We start from the raw sequence: 20,155 nt of genomic DNA, 5'->3' as shown, positions 1-20,155 counted from the left end.
ATTTTTATTATTATTATTGATATTCTATCTTTGTGATAGCTCGCGGCCACACAAATTTCATTCCTGACATTACTAGCTAAAATTATTACAGTGGTACCTCAGGTTAAGTACTTAATTCGTTCCGGAGGTCCGTTCTTAACCTGAAACTGTTCTTAACCTGAAGCACCACTTTAGCTAATGGGGCCTCCTGCTGCTGCCGCGCCGCCGAAGCACAATTTCTGTTCTCATTCTGAAGCAAAGTTCTTAACCCGAGGTACTATTCTCGGTTAGCGGAGTCTGTAACCTGAAGCATATGTAACCTGAAGCGTATGTAACCCGAGGTACCACTGTATTTCAGTTTTTACCGGGGAAGCCCAAATAATAGAATACAGGACAGCATTCTTTATATTGTTTACCCATATAAATATATTTATTAATCTACATTTTGGATTAGAGCAGACTCTGAGGGGTCTATCCCACAAATGTAACTGACCTCACATTCCAAATGCAATAGAATAAGAGCAGTACACGTAACTCACAACTTGCACCGAGGTTATGTTCTGGGGATGGTTCACATACACAAAAATGTGTGTAGTTAAACCACCCCCTTGGACCCATCCCTGCACAAGACATATTACCTACTAGAGGCAGTGGGCCAAATGGGTTGCAAACCCACCCCCCTTAAATGTTCACTGTTATGCTTACTAGGCTCTGGGAGGCTCTAGAAAGATCTTTGGGGGCCATTCGAGATCTCATGAGAGCCTCCCAGAGCCCAGTGAGTGAGTCTGAGTGCTTGAAAGCTATTTCTGCACCAGGAAAACCCTGTACAAAAGAGCTTTTAAGCTCTCTGCCTTCCATGCATTTAATTTGTGCAATTTTAACCAGCCAGTCTCACACCCACCAACATTCTTATGACTGGATCCGGGACATCAAAATGCTGGAGGGGGGCTGTCTCCACAAACACGGTGGGCTTTGAGGCGTAGGGAGCAGTGAGAGGGGTGTTCTAGGAGGCTGAGGCAGGCAAGGGCCCACAGCCCAGCTCCCTAGCTGGCCAGGTGGGGCTCACTAGCTCTGGGAGGAGGTGTGTGATTCTTCAGCTGCAGTGGTCTTGGAACAGGTGAGGGTCATCTGCCTCGTCAAGCCCAGAAGCTGCAAATAGCATGCAAAGTATAAAAGGGAAGCAGAGCTGAGGTGTTGTGTCTGCTCAACTGCCCATGTTGATGGAACTTGGCTTGGATGCTTCTGGGCATCAACAAGATTGTACTTCATGTTTGACAGGATCCTGGCTGCTGGACTTCAGACCTGACTATATGGCTTGACCCTGGGCTGCATTTCCTGACCTTCAGACTTTGCTTGTGTGGATTGACCTTTGGACTTTGCATATTGGCCCCAGATAAGCTAGGGGTTCAGGACAGCCAGAGTGACACTGTCTTCGGTGTTTTGTGGGAAATTAAAACAGCAACTCCCAGCCCTCCTGCTGTCCCCACTGCCAGGTAAGACCAAAGGAGCCCATTAAAATAAGAAGGGGTTCACCAATAAGAACTCCCCCCCTCCCAAGCTTTCCCAAATCTGGAGCTAGCCCTGACTGAAAAAATGGGGCCCATATAGTATCATGGCACTGGGAGGGGAGTATTCATTATGCCAAGGCAGCAACTCTTAGGGCTGGGATGTAGGCCTGAAATGGCCATGAGAAAGAAGTGCATTTAACAGATCAGAATTCCCCTAAGTCCAAGTAAGACAATGATGTGATCAATCCTTTCCTGCTAACTCAGCATCTTCATGCTGTCAAGCCATCTGCTGCCAAGTCATGGCATTTGTATCGGACTTGGGGAGAAAAGATTTCAGCTGCAACTCTGTATATGCCAGACATGAGGATCCTGTGGCCTTTGGGGGCAAGAGAATCCTCAGCTGCACTGCTCCCATGAGATAACTGACCAATGTGACTACTTGGTGAAGAGTACAGTGATCTTTTGGGGGGGTACTCAAGGTACTCCTTTTGTTGTTAAAGTGTGGCACTTACTGTAACCATGGTGAGTAAAGGTAAAGGTACCCCTGACCGTTAAGTCCAGTCATGGACGACTCTTGGGGTTGCGGCGCTCATCTCACTCTGTAGGCTGAGGGAGCTGGCGTTTGTCCGCAGATAGCTTCCAGGTCATGTGACCAGTATGACTGAGCCACTTCTGTCGAACCAGAGCAGCGCATGGAAATGCCATTTACCTTCCTGCTGGAGCGGTACCTATTTATCTACTTGCACTTTGATGTGCTTTCAAACTGCTAGGTTGGCAGGAGCAAGGACCGAGCAATGGGAGCTCACCCCATCGCGGGGATTTGAGCCACCGACCTTCCGATCGGCAAGCCCTAGGCTCTGTGGTTTAGACCACAGCGCCACCCACGTCGCTAACCATAGAAGAAAAAACACTGGTTAGAAAGTCTGCAAGTAAATAAATGAAATACTAACAAAGCCACACACATGGTATTGCAAGGCACAGCAGAATGGTTTGGGACAGCATTAAGGGACTCTTGGGGAAGCAAGGAACAGAGCACAAACCATGGATTGGTTGTATGCTCATTTCGAAAGAATGATTAACACAAACCATGGTTTGTGGCATATCTGAATTGAACCAAGGTGTGCATAGCAAGACGGGGAAACTGTGACCCTCCATATGTTGGTGGACTCCAACTCCCATGAACCCCAATGAGAAGGGATGCTGCAAGTTGTAGTCCAGCAATAGCTGGAGGCCCATCCTTCCACTACAATATTCTTTCATTTCCTCCTAGAACTTCACTTGCTCAACCTGCCACTGTAGAGAAGTTGACAGCTAATCTCAACTTAGTTTGCCAATTCAGATGTCATGCTGGATCACAGTAAAACCTTGGCAAACCATGGTTTGGCATGATGTCCAAAGTGGACTGTATTTGAATAAGCAAGCATGAGGTCAGAACGCAAGACTTTTCTCAAAACAATGAAGGCATTTGTCTACGCATTTTCCAGTAAACACCAAACAATTTCAGTAATTGATCTTCTGTCTAACTGATCACAAAGGAATGTGGTTGCTTTAGTTGACATTCCTCTATTGCAGAGGGTTAGATTAGATGCCCACCCCCAACTCTGATTCTATGAGGTGTGTTTGTTTCTCTGAACTACCTGGCTGATATATGTATATTTAGCTTTTAGTATTATTATTATTATTATTATTATTATTATTATTATTATTATTCAACAACACAAGTTGTAACATGCAGTGCAGCCATATACATTCAGACTAAAACCAAGAGCAGACTAAAAGTATATTGATATTTACCAGGGTATTACATTTCCTAACTGATGGTGATATTCTGTAGCCATAAACAAGGGCAGAGTTGGGCAGCTTCCGGAAGGTGGGAGACGTGTAAGTCACTTAACACTTGTTCTGTTTCTGCTGTTTTGCTAGGCCACAGCCTTCTTTAACTCATTTACTCAAAACGGGGGCAGGCTGAAGACTATGGGGGAGCTCCACCGTTAAGTGGTTTGAGGACTGCAGCCAAAACATCTCTCTCTTACCACAAATTACATACCATCCTTTGCAGTATAAGCAGGTGTGATTCAGAAGAGACAATCGCATTGTGTGACACACACACACACCTCATTCCACCCTCCTCCCCCCCCCCAGTTGTCAGGAAACATTTTGTTTTCCAGAGCAGGAGATGGGAACTCTGCCAATAATAGATCAGCACTATTTTTGCCCACTGGTCCAAGGTGGATTTTTTAAGAAAAAATCCAGGCTTCTTTTGAAATGAGGAGGAGTGGGGAAACGCCTCAAGAAAAATTGCGAAATTTGGTTACTACATCTTAAGAGGTGTCCAAATGCAGAGAGGCGAGACAAAAGAAAGACACAGAACTTTCCAATGAAAAATGTGTTGGTGGGGAGCAGGAGATGAAACCTTGAAGGTGCCTGAAACAATATTGATTTGACTCCCAACATGTCTGGAAGAAGTACTCTTCTTCAGGGGCATCTCAAAAACGCCAGTGCTCTTCAGTGTGCTCTATAGCCAGATAAGGACTCTGAAGAACATCTGTATGCTGGACGTGCCCTGAAAAGGAAATGTACTTCAAAACATATTGAACCAAACAAACCTCATTTTGTGTACCTTTTAAATTTTCTCTCCCCCCCCCCATCTTTGGAGAAAAGGGTGGTGAGTAAATGCAATGAATGAATGAATAAACTCTGGGTAGGTGCAGAAACCCTGCTAGGACCAAATAAATCACAAAAGAAACAGCTGGCTTTATTCTCCTCACTGGTCATGCTGATCTGCTGCTGCTGCTGCTGCTGCTGCTGCTGCTGCTGCTGCTGCTGCTGGAGACCTCACTTGCATTCTACACGGCACCAGGTGTGAGAAGTATCCTTTCCTCTGCACAGTTTCAGTGGTTGCCTGTGTGGAGACAAGAAAAAGAAGGAGGTAGGAAGGAAGACTGGGAAGCAGCTGCCATGGATAATTCTGATGACTATTGCTGAGTCAGGGCTTGAGAAAGGGCTGTCACATCACAGCTTGGCCCCCTACTTACCCACTGGCAGTTCTCCTGAGGTCTACATTTGGAGATCCACCTGTTGGGGGAGGCTATGTAGTCATGGCGGTAACCTTCATCTCTCCACTGGGAAAAACTGCACTGAATGCTGCCTGCAGTTTGCCCAGTTCCATGCTGTGTGCCCTTGCTCTTACCTGAAATATTAAAAAAGAATAATAATTGTGAGCATTGCGCCAGTAGTAGCTAATAGTCATCACCAAATGATGCAAAGACCTGTGCATGGATGGCAGGAGTGGACTTACTTGCATTAGGAGATTTGTGGCTTTGTGGCACGGGACATACTTTTTTGCCTATCCTCTGTGTGAGGGACTCTGATGCTTCCTGTAGAGTAGCAGAAGGCTGCTAAGCCAGTTGCCTCTAATTGCATGGGGCTGGAGGGAGAAGACACTCTGTGATCATGAGAGTGGATGTTCTACACAACCATCTCTCTCCTTGGAGAGCAGGTGGAAGAGATGGCTGATGTTCACAGTTTGCCCTTTGAAGTATGAGTCCTAACCCTAACCGGGTGACTTCTTTGCTTACCTGTATGGCACGGCTTATTCTTGTAGCCTAGTTGTGGGATCAAAGCTGGGCTTCTTGTTGAGGGTTTGTGTCTCCAGTCCTGCAGCAAAGTACCTGTAAAGGTTCTCAGACCAGGTGAGAGTTAATTATCCGTCCTTCCTCTTTCGTAGCTAACATTGACTGTTTGCTTGTGCAAAGCCCTTCCTTACACCAAAGTTCTCGCTGGTTTGCACTAAGCTCTCACGGCACAAGGGCAGTATGCTGTGTCCCCATGCAGCACATCTTTATATGTACAATGCTCTCTTCCTGATCATTCACTTTTGACACCTCCTTTGAAGGCATAAGTATATGCTCCATGAGGAGCCAGAACAAGCTCTAAGCCAGTGTTTCCCAAACTTGGGCCTCCAGCTGTTTTTGGATTACAATTCCCATAATCCCTGACCAGTAGTCCTGCTATCTAGAGATGATGGGAGTTGTAGTTTGGGAAACACTGCTCTACGCAAGCACAGGATTCTGACCAAGCACAACTCTACTCATTTTTGACCCCTTGCACTGGCAGAGTACTACTAGCACATCACTAATGCCAAACTGATGTAAATCCTCCATAGGGGCACAGAATTTTGTTCTGCTTTCACAGCAGAATTTAGTAGTGCCTTCATCCCCACTCAGCGAGGGATTGGACTGCTCTTCAAAGGTTATGGATCTGGCAGGAATGCATCACTCTCAAGCTCCAACCTCATGTTTTTATAATTGTTGCTGTGCAAAGTAAACAGGTGTGCATGCATGCAGGTGTGTGTTGCCTTCATTATTAAACAGATGCCAGCAGGCCTGTGGAGAGCTTGTCTGAGACCCTGGGATAGCCCATTAATTCCCCACTTGGCTGAGAGGCCCCTAGCAGGACTCCCTGGCCAACTTAGCCCTTCAAGGCCTGGGGCAAGTGTACCTGGCTATCCCACCCTTTGGACATGCCTGGATGCCAGGGTGGTTAAACAGCAGCACCAAAGAGGCAACTTTCCTAAGTCCTTAGTGATGCTTCAATTTCTCTTACCAGAAGCCAAGATGTATCTACTTGCCAATACAGTGGTACCTCAGGTTAAGTACTTAATTTGTTCTAGAGGTCCGTTCTTAACCTGAAACTGTTCTTAACCTGAAGCACCACTTTAGCTAATGGGGCCTCCTGCTGCTGCCGCACTGCCAGAGCATGATTTCTGTTCTCATCCTGAAGCAAAGTTCTTAACCCGAGGTACTATTTCTGGGTTAGCGGAGTCTGTAACCTGAAGTGTATGTAACCTGAAGCGTATGTAACCCAAGGTACCACTGTAGTCTGTGACCTACAGAGCATTTGATCATGCTTAGGCAGAGAAGTTTTTAATCTACTGGCATGTTAATGAAGTAAAAACGTAAGTTTTATTGTGGGGAAATTGCAACCAAATGACATTAGTTCTTCCAAAGAGGAGGATTGAACATACAAGCATATACTGTTGGAAACTGGCTTTCTGACTGGGCTGTGGCAAATCCTGAGGAATGAAAGTAGGGATGGTTCTGGTCCACAGCAGACACCCAAATACATCCCTATCAGGACCTTCATACACACTGCCCAAACTTGCACCCTGGGGAGGTCATTTCATTGCTGCTAACACATCGGTTTTGACTTCCCCTCCAGATGCACACTCCATTGTCTCCTGAGACAGATAGATGCCAACAAGAAGACACCAGAGAGCTTTGAAAGGAGATCTCCAAACTAGGTGAATGTGCAACAGCATGACAGATGAGATGCAATAAAAGTGTATTGGAATAACAGCAAGCTAATTACAATGCTCCTAATATCTGCCACATTGTTTATTTGCTTATTTAGATAGTGCCATCAGTGTGCATAGCACTTTACAGAGTGACAAACAAAAAGACAAGCTCCTGCCCTCAATGAGCTTGCATCTCAGGTATGACACAAAAGGGGGGGGGTTGAGAGATTTTGTCAAGGGCTTCATGGGATAAGTCAGTCTTGAGGAGGAGGTTGAAGGAAACAGAGGCAGCATGATAGGTATGGGTTATGACTTATGATACCTACATTGATTGCAGCTACCTAGGAAGCAGATTTTGGGGTCATGATGTCAGGTCAAAAGCTAAATGAGAATGCCAGGCCCTGGGTGTTAGAAATATTAGGGAAAGGACTGGAAATATAATAGCAACTTGCATTTACTAAGATTACGCAGACATATGGTGCACCCATCATTAGAACACCACGTGCAATCTTCATGGTTCACTCATATATATATTATATCTCCATCCTTTAGAATGTGGAACATACATAAAATAGTAAGTACAATTTATTGGAGCATTGGAAGAAAGGCTGAGGAGGAGGAGGATTTTTTAGGTTAGGTAAAAATGACTAAGCTGGGGACAAAACAGATTTATAAATTGATTTTTGGTATGGAGAGAGTGTGCATACATGCAGATTATTCTGCCCCCTTTTTTTCTTCAAAGCACTACAACTCGGGATCAAACAACCAAACGGATAAGTTTTGGGCACACCCCAAAAGTGTTTCCTCGCACAGCGGTTAGAATAGAATACAAGGCTTTTAAAAGGGTAAGGAAGAAGGATCCATTCATGATTACCAACTATACTCACTAGAAATGGAGCCTTCATATTCAGAGGCAGTATACCAACAATTACCAAATGCTGACAGCAGTGGAAGGTCTTGAGCTTCCTGGGGGTGTCTCTTTAGCTACTGCTGAAAGCAGAGTGTTGGACTAGAGAGACCTTTGGTCTGTTCCTGGAAGGTCATTATTACAGGATTACATTATTTCTCACCTGGCTCACCTTTACACGTTAGCAACCCACAACAGAGCCGTATAGTAAAGTTCAGTAACCATGCTGACAACATTTCCTCATTTCCTGTTGCTAAACAGGGTTGCTTGGGTCTTTTTTTTCTTTTCTTCTTCTTCTTCTTTTGCATTCCTACTTATTTACAAACTTGTCAAGTAAATTGGAGAAGGAATTCAAATCACATACAGTATTTCAAACAATCCTCACTATTACCCAGTGATAGAATTCTGTGTAGGTCTTTGCCAACTCTTGCAAGCCAAGTACCTATTTCTGTTTAGTTCCTTTTGCCTCTCTTCCAGAGAAAGTGCTAATATATTCTAAACACAGTTGCAATCTAGGGAATTCTCAGATGCTCATCTTCAGAAAATAATTAAAGTCAGGAATCCCCATGAACAAGAATAATTACCCAAAAAAACCCCTCTTTAGAATCAGGTTTACACATGCTTTGCATGGGCAAAAAATACAAATCAATCAAATGCATTCAGCTCAACATGCCAAATGGGGTCCATGAGCGACCGTATCTGCACACGAATACTCTTATAGTGGCACAACGGCGACATGCACACTGAGCACGATTTACTGAACGAAAGCATTTAAGATTCTGACCTTCCGTTCCTCTGTGTCTGCCTTCTACTCACCACACTGAGAAAACACAGGCAAGCATCATATCCTTTCCTCACTTGCTTCTTTCTGGCTCACATGAGCTGCAGCTATGCAGTCCTCGAGACAATACGACAGGGAATGTGTGAGGCTGGCTGTAAGGACAAATGCAGATTTTGCTGTCTGCCTTGCCTCGCTAAGGCTCTCGTCTATCCCGGTCATTCATTCCAGGGGAAGAATGACACCAGCTTTTCTGAGCTAATCGTCCCTCTTCTCTTTGAGCAGCCCAGTTTTCAGGGGGGTGGGGAGAGAGAAAGAGAGAGAGAGAGAGAGAGAGAGAGAGAGAGAGAGAGAGAAGCTCCGTGATCTTCATGCAAACTACCAGCCTGCCTGCTGCCAGCACTTGCTACTCCTGCCAGGGATGACATTCAGGATACGGCGCTGGTTCCACATTATGTAAGGCAGTCTAGGTCAAGTGTAGGAGAGAGTCTACTGGCCTGAACAAGCTAGTGGGATTCCTGCTTCAGCTTAATACTTCATGGGGGCATGGAAGTTGGATTATGACCTTTTGCTGCATCTACTTGGGTAATTTTTTTTTTCAATGCATGATTTACTGGTAACTATGCTGAGGGATTCTCAACCCCCCCCCCCACCCTCCAGTACCAATGACTATCAGCAATGCACTAGGACGCAGAGGAGAAATTGCTAAGAAAGGAAATTTGTGGTCTGTTTCTTTGCTTGATAAAGCATTGTGTGTTTCATGCTAGTCCTTTTCCAGCTTTGAAACACCCTGAAAACAAATAAATAATACATCAGGGCTTGCTTAACAAACATCTCTCTCCATGGGGGAATTACTGTTGATTTGACTGATTAAGATATGAAAGAAAATCCATTTCCTTCGAGGTGTTGCGGGAGAATATTGTTGGGAATGGCTATTCAGCGTGGCAGATTTACTGCAGTTTGTGGATCTTTGCATTGCCTGGGACTCCAAATGTGTAAAAATGTGCTTTCTTCTTTCATAAGACAGCTGCTTTGTGTCTGCATTTGAGCTTGTGCCTCTGTGTGTTTGTGTGTGTTTCTTTGTAATATTAATTCATGGTAAAAATCAAGAAAAGATACTTGGCTAGCAGTCATTTCCTACCTCTGTGTATTTATATCCCCATAAAATACATACAGGGGTGTGTGTACTGCGGACAAGACTGTACCCAGTGACTGCTCTGCAGATATCCAGAGAGAGTACCTTTGATGGTGTTTGCAGTCGAAGGATTTGTGTAGCTAAAAGGGTTCAAATAATATGCTAAAGTCTATTCCAAGAGTCCGGGGGGGGGGTGGAATATTGATCCCTGAATAGGATTCTATTACCAATGATGGATTTTGGTTGTTGTTGTTGAGGGGGGAGAATCTCAGTATTGGGTTGCAGCAGAGCAGGCCTTGGGTAGTGAAGAGCACAATATTGATGCAGTCGCCTTGTGGACAGAATTTCAAGCAAACAGACTCATTTTGCTGGAGTGTTATCACTTAATGAGGCTGCATGATACATTGGACTGTACCCTGAAGCTCGGAGGCATTGTTCAGCACCATGGACAGCAACAAAGCACTGTTCAATCAGACCATATATATAACAAGAAGCAGGGCAGAAGTCCCTTAAAAGAACTGCTCATCTGTAAAACTTCTGTGCAACCAAAGCTCAAGTATGCTGCTTAATTATTATTATTTTTAAGCTAGGTACGGTTACACATCCTGGAGTGGGGGGAAGGAGAATTTCTTCAGTCAGCACACTGACTCATTAAATTCTGCTAGCTTGCATCTGGGTTCTAGAAAGATTGGCTGCGTTCATACTGCTTTATCTTGCAGAACGACTAGGCTTCTTTAGCCTATATGAAGATCTTAAAGCGGTGTTCTGGCTTGTAACAGTGAGATCTCACTTGTTCATATCATTTATATCACTTTTTTATGAAAATAGTAAATCATTGCTTTTTCTTTTCAATATCCACAATGAAGTCATTTTCATCATTGCTATTCTTTCACATCTATCAGTGGAGGGGGTAAGTTACCTGATTACCATTTATCTTTTTTTAAAAAAAAATGAAAATACTTTCTGTTGGGATATCCAGATACTTGTATGATAGTCATAACACAAAGGAGGGGGTAAGGAATACAACCAATAACAAATGTTAAGGGAAAAGAACTTCCATTCTAATATTAGATACCTGTCATTATATCCTTTGGGAAATACTGTTGCGCAATGTATAAAAGGGTAGCTTCCTTGTGCTAGTTCTGAAAATTATATTTAAAAGATATTATTTTGGCTGTAAGCAACACAGGTTTTTGGATAAAATAGAAGTATTTGTGCTATTAATCTGGTGTATTTTTAGTTCCCTGTTCAACATATATTACAGCCCAATCCTATATATGTTTACAGGGAAGTATGTAGGGTTAGTGTGTCCATAGGATTATAGTGTTAGGCTTTGCTTGGGTTTGGGTATATTTTCCCCTCCCCCTCCCTCTCTTCATCTTCATTTTTTTGCCACTCTCAGCAGTGAAGGAGACAGTATCTTGTTCTCTATTGGTAACTGAGAGGACTGTGTGTGTGTGTGTGTGTGTGTATTTGTGTATATACAGCAGGAAGTTATGGATATAGATTTCATACCTCTTGCCAATTAAGCTGATTCATTTACACCAGCACAACAGTGTGATGTAAATTCCTATACATGCATAGAAAAAGTTTCATTGGTTCCCATGGAACTTTCTCCTAAATGCATATGCCTGGGATAGCAAGTTTAATATATAACACAACCATCAAAGTCAATTTGCTAAGCCAAAGAATTGTAGCCAGCTGATCTTTATTAAATATAGGATTCAAAGAAGTAGAGGGCCTTCTTGGTAGTGGTGCCTGCCCTGTGGAATGCCCTCCCATCAGATGTCAATGAAATAAACAACTATCTGACTTTTAGAAGAAAAGAAAAGAAAACCCAGCCAGATGGGCAGGGAATGAATGAATGAATGAATAAAACAAATTATGTTTTGGTTTTGATTTGGTTTTTTAAAAAAAGTTCTGTAATGCTGTTTTAGATGTGAGGCCTTTCTTGATTCCCCAAAGAGCCAAAAGCTAACCAGCCATCCCTCATGGTGACCACTGCAAGCCAATTGAAGTGCATAGAGTCTAGGCCATTTTGAACAAGGGTACAGGACCTGATACCCCCCCACACACAGATTTGATGGAGTAAAACTCCCGTCTTCCCTGACCACTAGCCATGCTGGATGGGGCTGATGGAAGCTGGAGTGCAGAAACATCTAGGGGTGCCACAGGTTCCCCACCCTTGATTATGAGGATTCAACTGTCTCCTTGTTCACTCATTCTTTATCCCGCGTAATAAAACCTCCAGGTGGTTTACAGAAATAAAACTTCAAAGTGGTTTATCAAAGGCTATTAGCCATGATGGCTCCATACTACTTCCTGTTGGAGGCAGTGCGCCTCTGAATACCAGTTAATGGGGAATGCAAACACAGAGAATGCTGTTGCCCTCATGTCCAGCTTATGGATTTCCCCACAGCAATTTGGTTGGCCCCTGTAAGAACAGGATGCTGGACCTATCTTAAGCTCTTGTGGCTCTCTAAGATCTTATGTGCAATTAGAATTTCAAGCATTTCATTCTTTTCAGAGTTCTCACGGGGTTATGAACAATGGAAAGTGGATGTGTGGCATTCCTAAAGGAGCATTGCTTTTTCAGAGAGGTTCAGGAAACAACTCACTGTTGCGTAAGTGTTCTAGCTTCTTTGTTCAGGTGTCGCCTGATATTTCTGCAGTAGCAGATTTCAATATTAATTTAGTGCTGTTCCAGGTTCCATGCACAGAGCAGTGTATGTATACATGGATTGCCATGCAGGTGGTCACCCTTGCCAATTTCAACTTTGGGGAGAAACTCCTTGTGTACTGTAAGGAAGCACCAATGTCTATGGGTGCACAGATGCGCTTTTTTTGGCACATCAGTGCTTGGCAGTCCCATGGATAAAGTTGGGGGCCTTGTGGTCTGGCAGTGGCCTTGACAAATCTCACTGGCAAAACCTAGATTAAAGCCCAAGAAGAGCCACATTGTTTTTTAGTGTGGCAGAAAGGTTGGAGCAGTGCATGCAGGGCAAAAACACTGTAACCAGGGGCAGTACACATGCCTCCTACAAACCTCCCCTTCCCCACATTCTTCTTGGGTGCCTGAATGAGGCCAACACCAAATGGAAATGCAGGCCCAAGTTATTTCTGTGACCAGACCATTGTTTTTATAGATCCGTCTGGACATTGTTGCTGTAGGTTCATCTAAGCATCTGGATTCGTCCCTGTAGTCTTTTGCACAGATCAGAGTAATTTAAGAAAGCAAAACACTGTTATTTTATTTCTTCTGTATCTGTGGCCCACTTCGCGGTGTATCAGGAGGCCTGGGATTCCTGTGAGAGCAGCTTGCTTTGTTCAGGTGCTGTTTCAAGAGGAATCAATGCAAACTTCAAATGTCAAAGTAAATGAATCCTTCCCTCTTCCCTCCCCACAAGCCCAAAACTTCCAGAGCATTCATGCCCACCTCTGTAACACTGGTGAAATACTGTGTGGGAGAGACATAAACATGACTGTCAGTTTTGTGTGGTTGATAGAATGTTGGGCTAGGACAAGGGTACGAAAATGGTGGCTGTTCAGATGTTTCTGGGCTACAATTCCCATCAAGCCTCATCACTGGGCATACTGACTGGGGCTAGTGGAAATTAGAGTCCAACAACATATTGAGGGCCACAGGTTCCCTATCCCTGGAGTAGGAAGACTGATAGCAATTTATTTATTTTTTAGTTCTAGTTCCTACATAGCCACAAAGTTCATTGGACTATTCTTATTATTTATTAAATTTGTATACCACCCTATACTCATAGATCGTGGGGCGGTTCACAATATAAAATCACGATATCAAAAACAAAAGCAACCCAATAATCCCCCCCCCATTTCCACATTTTAAAAGAGCACCTGATGTCAATCAGCCCAAGACTTGTCACTGTATTTCAAGCTAACCTACTTCACATGGTTGTGGAGAGCATAAACGAGGGGTGGAAAGAATGAGTGCCCTCCTAAGCTAATTGGAGAAAGCGTAGGATAAAAAAGAGAGAGAGGTGGTGATAGCACACAAATTTTCATAGTGGATTAATGCCCCAGAAGCCTGAGAACGATGCAGAACCAGGCAGTGTTTGGTAGCAGTAAGCGATCAAACAGACATGCTGTCACAGCTGTTAAGTGGCCTGCTGGGACTCCTTCTCTTGCTTGGGCTCATGGGACCAAGGCAGTCCACTGTCCTGATTACTCGTGCATTGTGCTGGATGGAAAGAGGCTTCCCTGTCTTGCATACTGCAGCACAAACATACAAAATTGCTTTTTGGTGTAGGCAAAATGTATGACGCTGGGTTGATTCTTGTGGAAAAGTTGCATCTTGCAGCTCCCCTCATTGATTCAGGAAGGGTGGGGTGTGCATGGTAGCCTTGGAACAACCTCTATGGTGGGATGCTGGCATGTTTGGCAGGAGTTTTAATGGAAGATGAGGCCTGCTTGACCTGCCCAGTATTTTGGGCAGGCCTTGACTGTCTGCTTGGGTGTAATTCCTCATCTGAAAAGCCCCTTTCCCAGCAATCAGGGCTACCTCTACACTCTGAGGGGAGGAAGTTCGGCCTCAGATTTGATACTGGCTGATAGAAGAAAACATGCTGGTTAATCTATATACAATCTCCCATGCCAATCTATAGTAAATTACGCTTAGCACATTTTTGCACTGTACTAAAAAGTTTTTGAGATATTTATGGTCAGGGCACCTAAATTTTTGGCATATGAACCTTGTACAGCTAAGGATTCAGATCCAATTCCTGCCAAAGTGGTGACAAAGTTCACAAAAGCTTTTGCCTGAGACCTTGGAGAGCTGCTGTCAGTCAGAATTCGTAATACTGGGCTACAAGATGGGGAAATACTCTTGTGTCAATCAGCTCTTAGTAAATATGTCTATCTTTTGAGTGAGGCCACACCTGCCAAAGCATTCCCCCTCTTTATATAGAATGCCATAACTGTGATCTTGCAAGACCTGCTTAAATGTGCCCTCGTTTGATTTTTCCAGTGGGTCTGCTAGCCCAGCAAAAGCTGGTCAACGAGGACCAATGAGGTGCAGCCTTCACTACTTTGCACTCTCCTTCGGAGCAGTAGAGACAGATTGGGTTCAGAGGAAGATATCAAGAAAATGGGAAGTGGTGACCATGGCAAGGGCATCCACTCAGGGCATCCTCCCCATTCCCACCCCCATTCTGGAGCACTTACTGTGGGAATGTTCAGGGATGCAGGAGAGGATATATTGTTTGATTATATCCTTTTCCAACCTGTGTTAACAAGTTCCACAATTTAGCAGAGTAAAATCCCTCTTTTTAAACTTGCAGCAGATGCGTTTGCTCAGGTTTGCTAAATCCTCTATAATAACTGTTCTGGTATTTCCCCCTTATTCCCTCATAAAAGATAAGACACAACACAGTATAAAATATAAAAAGGTTTACTCACACATCATTCTGTTCACAATAGGATCCCAGAAGGCAGACTTAGCTTAGAAAAGTAACATATACCTAGAAACTATCTCATAAGAAGGCAGTCCCTTTGTCCTTTCTTGGCTGGAGCCAAGAGAGCATCTTTGGCTAAGCAGATGTTCCTTCTTCGATGCATGTAGTCAAAAGAGAGAGAGATGGCTGCCCCGCCCTGTGCTTTTGTCGTTACCTGCACAGGTGAGGCCATGCCCACCTCAAGTCACATGCAGAGGAAGTCTGTCCCAGTCCAGAAGGAAACAGGAATTTTACCAGCTGGCTGGACAAACATTCCTCCCCATGTGTAAACATGTTCACTCTAGGAATGTTGTACTTGACTGCTCTTGTGTTTCACATCCTACACTTACAACAACGCATGGTTAACTTGTGGAATATATTGTCAAAGGCCGGATATTGGAAATGGGATGCTGGACTAAACGGGTGTTGTTCTGATCCAGCAGGGGAATATTGTGTAGTTGGTGAGGACTATCTGGGTTTTGATTAAACGTTAGCAAGAGGTTCCTGATAATATGGGTGGCTTGACAGAATGCTTCAGAAGGTGGTAGACTCTCTTTTTTAAGTGATTTTTAAGCAGAGGCAGACAGCCACTCTTCAAGAATGTTGTAGTGGTGGCTTTCCTGAATTGGCTGTGCGTTGGATAGGACGACCTTTGAGGTCCCCCCCAGTTCTCTAGATTCTATGACTTGAGTAGAATTAGCCGTGTTTTACTGTTTGTGTTCAGAACTTTGACAAATGAGACAAATTAGTGTGATGGAAGTCTTAGATGACACAGTCAGAAAGCTATACAATAAATTTATTGTCTTTATTTCTCCCTCTGAGAAGAACAGAGCAAGAAGAAGCAGCTCCCACCTCCACCCAGATAACCCTGAGTTCAGTGCCACCTACTGGCTAAATGGCACAATGACATTGTCCACACAATAAGGGATACACACAAATGGCTATTCAGGTTGCTCAGTGGCAGAGTCCACTTTGACCCCAAGTTGTGCAGGGGCCATGTGGTCAGATTATTACTAATAATAGTACTATGTACTATGGTGCTATTAACTGAGTGTCCCAAGTCAAGTGAACATAAGATGCTGGTTTTCCTTATGCAAAATGACCTCAGTACCAGGCTCCTAACTTGAAGCCTCAGCACAAAGGTCACCGAGTAAATGCACACAGAAGGTGATCCATATTTTCCTTCCTCCTCTTCAGTCATTCCCTATCAGGGCCAAAGCTTGTCATGTTCCTTGCCATACTGCACTTGTCCTGCCACACAAAAGACTTCAGTCTCCAGTGCTGCCAAGCTCAGGCTTTTCCGAATTACTAAACATTCAGCCCCAGGGGAAGAAATAATGTGAAAAGAAAGTGGAGAATTTAAAGCAGCAGTGATGAAATTAACTCCCCTGTCAACACAGTAGCCCACAGTAGGGTATAAAGTATTAAATCTAATTCTCGTAAGTTCTTTTTTTAATGCAAGTAACACATTAAATAAGTTAATGCTGTCTGGCAAAGAGATGCGTGAAGTAAAATTCACTCATTTCACACAAGGGCAAACAATATGTATGAACAGGGCTCTGTGCTCAGATTGTTTCCTGGCATTTTGATCTACTGCAGGTTCACAACACTGGTGGAGGGAGTGTACCACCGGCATACCACTCAAAGCTGATATGGTGCTGGTCCACTTTTGGGGAGGGAGTGAGGGGGTTGAATCCAGGCACTTCCTGAGACCATATGTTAGTGGTGATGTCCTTATCTGCAAGTAGGGATGGGATGGGAAGGAAATTAATCCAGTTCACATTTTAAAGTGATCTTACCTAATTTGCACTTCCTGAACCAAGATGTGAACTAAAATGAAGCTGTCCTTCAAAATCCACACTTCTCCGAATTTTGTAAGCAACCAAATATGTTGCAACCAGGCAAAGTGCACATTTGCGGAAAGTGCACCAGAAAATATGCACGTTAGTGAAAAGAATATTCAGATATATTGTGCTTTGTATTAGAGAAAGCTTGTTAAGAAAAATGCACCTATTTGACAAAATTCAAATATCCATAAGTTAGGAGAAATGTACACAAAAAACTAGCCCACAAACTGACATGGAAATGGGGAGAACTGAACTTAAGATGAGACAATTGAGAAACGGGGAGAAACATCTACCCCTGCCTGCAACTCTGGATGCAGATTTCCACATTTGGACCACTGGCAGCAGCACTTGGCAGGGGTGGCCAGCCTGGATGTGTGCTGTCAGCCACGCTGCTGTGCTTACTAGGAGGGAGGGGGCCAGTGTGGTGCAAGCGCAGTGCCAAAGACAGTTCAGCACCACTGCCACTGCCACTGCCACTGCCACTGCACCCACACCCCACACTACTGCCTTTACAGCAGCAACTGGTTTGCTGACGATTCCCCTCTATTCCATTCCATTCCATTAAGGCAGGTGGAACCGAAAGCTGGAAAATGCATGCCAAGCTAAATAAAGTGCTGTGCATCATGTGTTTCCCTTCCTGATTCAGCTTCTGGGGCAGTGAACATGGAGCCCACTCTGTAGAGCAAGAATTGTGCTTATTAGCTGTTCAGAGAGGCTGGATATAGTCTACTATGCTCTCCTTGCCCTATCACCACCATCACTGCATTTTTCCAATCAGGCTCTCTCTGCTCAGCTCTGTCTGCAGTACATGTGTATAGGTAACTCGGGGGCCATTGGGTCCTACAGATTTTGGGTGCTGAAGTTTATTTTTATGCTTGGGCTCTCTGCCTAACCTAGAACTACTGCATAGTTGTCTTAATAGTCTAACTCATCTCATGGGGTGCTAAGCACTTATCACTCAGTTCTAAGAACCCCCACATTTAAAGCATTTGGGTTTGTGACATAGCTTTGTCAGACTGATTAAAGCAAGCATCAGGCATTTGTGATTTTATATTGCTGCACGTGCCACACTTCCCTTAGGAGAAGTCCCAAGGGGCAGTGCTACCTAGGTAGGGTTTCCTTTGGGGAAGAGAGAGAGAGAGAGAGAGCGCCCTGGAGTCTGATACCACACTGGACATGACTGCTGGGACCTGAAGACCAGCACCACCTGGATGGTCCTAGGCTCCCCACCCCTTCTTTACAACTTCCCAGGGTCAACCATACCTTTAGGCGGAAGCTGCTGAGGACAAGGAATGGTGGGGAGAGGATGGAAGGGCAGAAGTGCCTTTTCAGGGGCTGTTCTCCATTTGTGGGCAGTCCTCTCTGGTGAGGTGCATCTGTCTCCCTCATTCTTGACTTTTAGGACAAGCATTTTACCCAAGCATTTGATGGCTGAAATATGCTGTTCTTGGCATCCCTGAAATTCCTGGTTGAATGTTTTAAACTGTTTTCAGAGTGTTTGAAACTGCTTTATGCTGGTGCCCTCAGGTGTGATGGAGGGTATCGTCTGAGTGTTAGCATTGAAACAAGATTCAGCTGCCTGTTGGATTCTGCATGTGGCATAGCAGAGGGTGCCATCTTTGCCCTTCACCTCAGGACAACATAACATCTTGGGCCAGGCTTGGGACTTTCCTCGTGTTCTTGTTATTTTTACCCTAATATGTATGGAAGGTTTGGTTTTTCAGAAACACTTGCTTAGAGTCAGTCACGTTTCCGTGGTTGGTTATTTCACAAGCATACAGAAGTAGAGGGCAACCTTTTTGCAACTTAACACTTTTCTGATCATAATGATACTCTGTGTCTGACACTGTGTCTAGAAGTTCTGGAAATGAAACTACCTGTTGTTGTTGTTGTTGTTGTTGTTGTTGTTGTTGTTGTTGTTGTTGCTGCTGCTGCTGCTGCTGCTGCTGCTGTTTAATTATTTTGTGCCGTCCATTTTAAGCTGTGTCTAGGGGGGGAAATGCTTTAGATACCATCGATTTGTGGAGCAGCAGGTTGCAGCTATCAGAATGCTTTGAAATACACACAGATGTGACAAGCGATGGTTAGTCACATTACATGGCGCTATTTGTGTGGAAATGGGTGGTGAGGGAGACCAGATTTCACATTGCTACTCAGTCATAAAGGCCCAAGGTCAGTCACCAACTCTCAGCCCAACCTACCTCACAGGGTTGTCGTGGAGGGAAGAATCATGTATACCAGTTTGAGCTCTTTTTGAAGGAAAGTTGGGATATTAATGCATAAATAGATACTTTGAATGCCTTTGGTCGCATAATTAAACTCAGTAGAGGCCCATGGGGTAAGGTGGAGCTGTGCAGCCACCCTCCAGTTACTGGTGCACCCACACAGCTCTGAACTTGCTGCTACCCTGTCCTACCCCCAGCTCCTTCCACGCAAACTGTAGTGAAACTGGTGCTGAGAGGACAGCTCCACCCGACCACATGAGCTGCTCCTGAATCTGCTGGTAACAGCCGAACTATATATGAGTAGCCGAATCAGGTTTTCCTGGACAGTCACTGTCCCATTCAGACTTGTCATATAGCTGTGTGTTCCCTCCTCCCAGAAATCTCCCTGGTTATTCAGACTATCATATCAGGGAGAAGGTTTCTGGACTAGCCTACTTTTCAGTGTGTAAGAGTTTTGTTTTTTTCCAAGTATGGAATCTCTCCCCACACCCCTCACACCTGCAGTGTAATGTGGAACAGTCCAGAAAAAGCAGCGTTTTGTGATTCTACTGCATGTGTACATTGTCCCTGAAGTGAAGTGGCAGCTCTACTAAACACAACAGGAAGGGGGGGGAGGAATCTGTTTTGGGATGGGCAGGGGTCAGTCTTAATGCACACAGCAACCTTTAGCAGTTTTCTGAAACCATCCAAAGAGTTAATTTTGCTTGCAGATGTTTTGGGCATCGAGAAGAGGAAAAGTAACCCTTCAAATAACGGGAGAGGGAAACAACTGAAAATACAAAAGCAAAGATTCTGGAAATGTTAGCATTTAAATAGTAATAATAACAATAACCTCTTTTTAGTCCGTCTCTTCTGAAATGGCTCTGGATTGTGGCCCACAGTGGCTATTCATAGCCTTGGTTAAAAGAAAAAAAGAAAAAGATGCCGTTCTGCTGAAGAGGCTTTTCAGATTTAATAAATAAACAAACAGAGTACAGGTTCATTCATTTTGCCAGTAGATGGAGCTGTCCTGTAAAGA

General features: G+C 44.2%; 1 protein-coding gene across 4 annotated transcripts in view; it reads left to right on the top strand.

Annotated features, from left to right (window-relative positions):
* The first annotated feature begins 8,840 nt into the window (after positions 1-8,840).
* Positions 8,841-20,155, top strand: part of LOC307215727 (sodium channel protein type 1 subunit alpha) — a 106,063-nt gene continuing 94,748 nt past the window's right edge. For all 4 annotated transcript variants that reach the window (XM_079975360.1, XM_079975358.1, XM_079975359.1 and 1 more), the window contains exon 1: positions 8,841-9,053. The gene's annotated coding sequence lies outside the window, so the exon portion shown is untranslated. The remainder of the gene's footprint in view (positions 9,054-20,155) is intronic.

The sequence above is a fragment of the Podarcis cretensis genome (assembly GCF_951804945.1).
Source record: "Podarcis cretensis genome assembly, chromosome: 1".
Taxonomy (NCBI): Eukaryota; Metazoa; Chordata; class Lepidosauria; order Squamata; family Lacertidae; genus Podarcis; species Podarcis cretensis.
This window is presented reverse-complemented; position numbering and strand designations above follow the sequence as displayed.